Here is a 7,406-nt window from a genome sequence, read left to right as displayed (position 1 = left end):
CCAACCAGTACCCAAGTACTCTAATAGCTATACAACACTCCGAGACGCTGCAATAACGCATTCTAGATGTTTAGTGAGATCTGAGCACCAGTTTCGAGCTGTTCTTGTGGACTTGTGTTCTTGAGCTCTTTTCTTTGTAATCATTGCGTGTGTTGTTGTTCATTGCTCTTGTGCGTGTAATTTCTCTCCCTTCCTTACTCTAAGTTGATATTGTGAACTTTTGTAAGGGTGCAAGAGACTCTAAGTTGTGGAGATTTCTTGCGAACGAGAATACTTTAGATATAAGGAAGAACTATTGCACTCAAGTTTGATCTACGTGATCACTTGAGATGGGTTGATTGCAACTATTGTCCAAAGTAGGACACCACAACGTGGAGGTAGGATTTTATTGAACCCTGAGATAAAAATAATTGTCTCAGTTGTCTCCTTCACTTTGTTGTGATTTTCCTTCTTTCTAAGTTCTCTTTTCTCAATTGTGGTATTGCTCTTAGTTTAATTCATATCTTGAAAGAGCAATCAAGTGAAGTGAATTTTTCTCTCTTCTTCTCTACTCAAACTTGGTTTTAGTTTGCTTTAACTTAATTATTAGACCAAGTTTGTGTTGTGTTAAGTCATTTTTGTAGGATCATCTATTCAGCCCCTTAGGTGCTCTAAATAAGTAGTTTGAAATGGCTTTTTATATTAACAAAAGGCAGACATTTTAATGGGTCTGCCTTTGAAAATAGGTCATATTTTTAGAGACCAACCTCACTGATGTTTGTCTTTATTAATTGACTAGGTATATGCCCGTGCGTTGCGACGGGAGTAAATTTTTTGTATGAAATATAGAAACGGAACGACAAATATCACTATGATATGCAAAATATCATCGTAACACTGATGTGTGTTGCTACGGTTTCCAAAAATAACTATAAGTATCACATCTTTGATGATGTTGTGACATAGATATAGAGATTAACTTGCTACAGCTTATCAAGACATCAACAAATGCATTTGATGTTAGTAGACACTTAGATCCCTCACATATCTTGAGGCAGGTGGCGGTCGAGATATGTTAGTAGACGAGGATGAGACCAGGGTTATCTAGGGCACCGAGGGTAGCTATATCCCTCACATATCTCGAGGAGAGCAGAACCTTCAGACTCTCTTTCATGCAAGTTTAGGGTTTTCCTGGTTGAATAAACTGTTAGCAGATTGCTTTGAGTAAGGGGAAAAAGGAAAGCATGATATATAGTGGTACTCTTACGATCAGACTTTGGAAGTGAACGATCGCTAAAACAAACTTGTTCACTCCCCAATAGATGGAAGTTATGACAAGTCCAAGAAGTACCACTATGCTCATCGTTACTTTCAAAGATACTTCCCAGCCATCAATTCCAGGACCCAATGTCTTGCGCAAATTTAAGAAATACTTCAATATACGCCCGAAAAAGATAAGGTCAATATTAGCCCCAAGGCCAAATAACGGGTAGAATTCCTTTGCTTCATCAACTAGGGTCTTGTCTTATCATTTCGTTTCAGGTGGTTCTGTTGGTTGTCATAGAACATTGAACAAACCAGATAAATAGGTGTTTATGTTAGGTAATAATGAGCTAAATGGCTAGACCAAAATAGTTATGTCACAGAACAGGAGAATAAATACTAACTGACCAGGTTAGTCAGGTTCCCCAGTCAAGGGGGTATTGTCCCACTTATGTTGCTTCTGTAAAACTCTCTATTGCAAAAAGAGAATATAAATAAATTCTCATATGCAAAAGGACCATTGCAAAATGAAGAAACGTATGTGCAACATTTAACAAGCAGAGTTACACATAAAATATCAAGGAAGAGACTTTTTTAGATCCACTAACTTCTAAATGAATAATTTGTTTTTGAAGTAGAGTACATCTAATTCACACCAAAATAGTTTAAGCTCTAACTTCATCTGATTATTAAAAATATAATTTGGCTAGTGCTAACAAAGGAAGACAATATCATTGTCTTATTATTCCTTTTCAGGTAATGTTAAGCTAAATGGTCAGACCAAAATAGTTATGTCATGGAATAGAGAGAATAAATACTAACTGAGTTTGTAGAAATAGATAAAATATATAAGGTGGTATTTAACACTGATTTAAGAGGAAATGCATCACGTTCCCATTCAATTGGAGTTGAGATAAGTTATGTCCTTGAAGTTTTGTCTCATTTCTAGAAGCACCATGACCATGATTCAGAAAGTTTGCACAAGTCCAAGCATGTTCCAAGCATTCCAAAGGACCGTGTATGCACTTATGATGAGCTATCAGTTAATTAGGGTAACTGGTACTACCTTGATGGCACTGGGCATGAGCTTGGTCCATTTTCTTATTTTGAATTAGAAGAATTAGTTGATAATTTGAATGGTGCATAATATTACCAGGACAGAACAAATATAATAATTTGAATATAGAAACTGGATATCATTATAAATGAGTTGCTTGCCTAAATCAAAGATATGCCTAGCAACATAATCTTTGTTGTCTAGAAGTTGTTCTATAGTAGATCAAGAAGGTGAGAGTCTATGGACGACTTGAAATAAGTTATATCCAAAGAATGGTATAGTAGACTGCTGATTGTTAAATATACCACAAATTTTTGTCGATAGGAACACAACCAACACATATAAATTCTAGTAACAGTTCCAATATGCTATTAGAATTTTTCTAGTGAATGCCCATGACATTGATTAACCAAAAGAATATTGAAAAAAGACCAAAGCAAATGATACAGAAAAGGAAGTGACTAACATAACACAAACAAAAACCATCCTTGTTATTTGTAAAATAGCACCAGCCCAAAAACATTTTTCTAAGCATAATAGCAGCAATAAGCCTTGGAAAGTAAAGGTGCATACTGCCAATAAAAGCGATGGGAACAAGATTTAGAACTATGCATACATCGATTTCCTTCTTGGTTTGAAGTGCAAAACAATATCTCTTTTAACCCCTGTTATGATGTAGAACTGAACCCTTTGTTGTTCAATTGAAACTTCAATGTAATCATCCAAATTTAGAAGTCAAGAAAGATCACACCCAGTTTCCTCTAGAACCTGTATTGTTATTCAAGTAGATGTTAGTTCGCAAAAAAGCTAATATGTTGAACAAAAGGAACTGATGAATATGAGCAAGAGGAAATGCCTTCAACAAACTAAATACTTCAATCAGGTTTTTCCTTCATGTGGAAAATAAATGTTAGACTGGTAGTTCACTTGTTATATTTAAAAAGTAGAAAGAAAATCCTATTAGGCTACCAAAGAGAAGGCTGGTACAAAAAAGACCGCAATTGGCACAGAGAACCACTGAAGAAGAGTATAAACACCAACGCAATCAACACAATGAAGTAATAAAAAAGACGACTAAAAGAGGAGAGAAGTCAAAAAAAACATTGATTATAGTAACTACAGTATTCAAATTCATTACCATGGCTACTGAAGAAAAAGATGTATAAGACGATGGAGCTTGAGCTTCCATAGCACCCAGAGTATCACCATGATAGGAACCATCTAGAACAAGTACCTAGAAAGGAATCATTAAGAATATATTAGGATGCACAAAATGAGCATTTATAGTTAATTACTCAATATTTATATTAATTTGTCCCCTGTAAATACTAAATTACATATGAAATATAATAAATGAGATAAACACAGGGCTATGGTGATCAACCAAGGTTGATGGTGGTGAAGAATAAACATAAAACATTCTCTGACTATGAATTGTTTAGTAGTTCAGTCAATGATTAAGCAACGAAGACAAAGGATGTTTAGTATGGCCATAACATACCTTCAACTTAATGTTTATTTCATTTCTTGTACTATTTTCACTACTGGCCATAATTCCATGATCAAGAGAAAATTTACGAAATGCAATCTTCAGAGCAATTTCAATTGTAGTGGATCCATTGTCTGAATAATAGACTCGAGAAGCCCAACATGAGAAAAAGGGCACAGTTCCAAAAGATAACTATGCACCGTTGGTGTGTGTACTCTATCTGAGCACAACAGATGTGTTCATGTTTAAGATATCAATGTTAGGTATAAGTATTTTTTCTGGTATCTTAAGCTGGCTAGATGCATGGGGATCTGAACAGCACTGACACTGAAGGTTTCTCTAGAGAACCAACTTGACTCCTCAAAAGTTAGACTAAAGGGCTAATGAGAATTTGGTCGATCTAGTTTAATTTTACTTTTTTGCAATCCTATAGGCAGCGATGTGTTCATCAATTCATTTTGATCCCACCGATGCTAGCTTTCATGGCGAATAAATAAATTAGGCTCAGTTACAAGTGTAGGTAGCAATATGCAATTATCAAGTGACATTGCCAATATATGTAATGCCTGTAGTATTCCTATAGTAACCAACAAAGTATCAAAGAGCTAGCATCCTATTATTGGAAGGAGTGAAGAAATAAAGTAAAAGCAAAATAGAAAAGAAAGGGAGCTTTTAAAATACATAATAGAATTATGCAAAGTAGTTACAACTAGATATATACACTTCATTTGATTATCTCGCGTTAACTGTCACCGGCTTATTTATAAATGTCCACCCAATATCTGATGACCAAACTCCATTATTGTAAACTTATTGTGTTTGCACATTTTTGCTATTTTAGAGTTATCAGTTTATCGTTGAGTTCTAAAATTTTGACCATTGGATTTGTATATCAGTCACTTAAGCCACTTAATTTTAACCATCTGTTCATTTGGACCAACAGTTAATGCTCCACCATTGCCCGCTAATGTCTGGCTAGCTAGCATTCTTGGCCTAGTGCATGTCTGTAACTATGAACTACACATGCACTTCGTAGTTATGAAATCAGATTCAAATGATGAACTATCAAACAAAATACTGACAGCGTGAAGACAAGGATAACTGAATAGAGCAATCAAATTGATGAAAATGTTTCAAGTGGCAGATAGAAATATGTGTCATTAAACTACACAGTAGGCTATAGTGCTATACTAACCTGCTCCTGGCTGCCCTCCAGCCGGCACTGAACCAACAGGTGAAGACCAGCTGCCGCTGCCCTTTGCGGGTCGCTCCTCCGAGCACCTGGTACACAACAGTGTGGTGCTTGAGGGCGTCGGTCCAGAGGGAGCTCTCTTGACAGTGAGCCTGACCGCGTAGATAGCAGAAGCAGCAACCAGAGAAGGCAGACGTGTCACCAAGCCGTATCCGTATTGCATCAGCGCCAATTCAGCAAAGAAGGCCATGTCCTTCATCTGCATTCCACAAGACTAGAGAAAATGTAAGCTCGCAAAAGCCTGATGAATTATGATTGGTTTACGACAACCATAAAAGAAGAAATTTATTTACCTCTTTCTCAACTTTGTTGCCCAAGGTTGCTACCTTCAGAAAATGAACAAAGAACATGTATACTATAGGAACAGTTAAGTCCCACTCCAGCCTATTCAGAATTCCCTTCTCCATCGAAAGAATCTGCTCCCTACTGTATGCACTGATATAAGAATGAAATCATTCACCTAAAAACACACATGAATGAGTTTAGAGAAACTTTAAAAATAGCACCGGGAACATAGAGCAGTCGAGCTGGTCAACTGACTGGATGGAGCGAGGACGTCGGTCTCGGACAGGCGCCGAGGCGGCTGAGGGGCGAGGGCAGAAACGGGGCCAAGGCCGAGCGCCAGAGCGGGCGGTCAGCGGTGAGCGGGCGGACGATGATGGGAAGAGTTGTCCTGCTCAACTCGCTCTCCCCAAGGCAGGATGCGGGTGGAGGCGGGTTCCGCGGCAGGGGAGGCGTGGGCTTCGTCGTGCTTGAGGTGAGGGCGGGCGTGCGAGTGGGATTCGCCATGGGGGAGGCGCAGGATTTGCAGTGCTTGAAGCGCGACAAATCGGTTCGTGGAGCTTGAGGAGCGAGCGGTTGTACGCGGAGCTTGAGGCGCGGCGGGCGATGGCTGGTTTCGCGAGGGCGTGCGGGTGGTGGCTGGTTTCACGGCGGGGGAGGCAGAGCGACGGGTGGGATTTGCAGGCGGGGGCAGTCTACACTGCCCCCTTAATAGTTAGTACAGATAAAAGTTATATTAGGTGAAGCATAAGAACAACAAGAGGTTACTTTCATGTCAGAAAATGAACCAAGACCAAGTTGTTTTTTGTAATAATGTATTATCTTCATCTCTTTAACAGTGGAAAATAAACGTTAGACTAGTAGTTCACTTGTTATCCTTCACACTCTCTTTCATAGAATTATTATTTATTGACAAAAGATAACGGTTCGGTATATAAAGAGTAAATCTCCTTTAGATTGAAGGTCTCCTAGTTCTGGTTAGATGGTTAAAAATGGATACCTTGTTTCCCTTTCCTTCTACGTCCCTCTACTATGCAAGAACTGTCCCACAGATGAGCTTCATATTTCCCACTCCATCTATGCCTGCACAAATTGATGACTTTAGCAAATTGACCCAGTATGCTTAGCAGACAACGTGTATTTAGTTAAGATACCAAAGTGATAAATCAATTGAATTGTTTGTCTCCCCTTAGCAACTGCTACAAATTATAGGGACACGCCACTCACCTAGTCACACCATGGAAACTTGACGATCGGGAGCTAGCAGGTTGCACCGCATAAGTGGCGGCAGAAGCACCTACAGCACCCTTCGCTTCACTGTACCCTGCAACTGTCCCAGGATTAATACGGTCGACAATGTCATCTACAGGCTCGTCCTTCTTGACAATGGTGAGCACTTGAACTCTCTCATCCTCGTCGCTGCAGTATTCATTAAAACCAAAGTAACTAAAGCAGCCCTCTTGCCAGGGTTCTCATCATCTATGCAGCCTTCAACTTCACTTCCATAGTCGACCTGCTCACACTTGGGTAACTTCTCCTTCTGTCAATCGCCACTGGATTGCTCTGCCTTTCCTATGCCTGCTTCCTTAGTTCCTGGCACTGCTGCACCGTGCGTCTCACAGTTTCCCTGGCACTGCTGCATCGTGCGTCTCACAGTTTCCCTGGGTGCTCATCGCCTCTACAGCAACTGCTAGCACTCTATTCTTGGTCCTATGATCCTGAAAAGGATGTAGTAAAGGAAATATATATTAGTCTACATAGTTATAATCAGTAGAATGTCTTTTGTAATAGAACATCTTCTGCTGAATCACCACAGCTCCATGTTGCAGTCATCACAAACAACATGTCACTAAATGAACAAAGTTAAATTCGATAGCCAAGAAAATGAAAGTGGACCTTATAGCGTGGTTTGGGGAGCTAGCCAAAGACAGAGAGCAGCGTCCACTAATCATACGTGCTTATGGAGCAGAGTCGTTCCATACTAACTTTGTCCTGCGTATTACCCGGCCGTGATGGCAACAATGATACAGCCAAATAAAAACACAACATTTCTCTCATGCGTCGAATGTAAAAAGTGAGCAGTA

At 39.3% G+C, this 7,406-nt stretch overlaps 1 pseudogene; it reads right to left on the bottom strand.

Moving 5' to 3' along the window:
- Positions 1 to 3,060: 3,060 nt before the first annotated feature.
- On the bottom strand, positions 3,061 to 5,536 carry LOC109939640 (cyclin-B1-1-like; annotated as a pseudogene).
- Between the last annotated feature and the right edge of the window lie 1,870 nt (positions 5,537 to 7,406).

The sequence above is a fragment of the Zea mays genome, chromosome 5 (genome assembly GCF_902167145.1).
Source record: "Zea mays cultivar B73 chromosome 5, Zm-B73-REFERENCE-NAM-5.0, whole genome shotgun sequence".
Classification (NCBI taxonomy): Eukaryota; Viridiplantae; Streptophyta; class Magnoliopsida; order Poales; family Poaceae; genus Zea; species Zea mays.
This window is presented reverse-complemented; position numbering and strand designations above follow the sequence as displayed.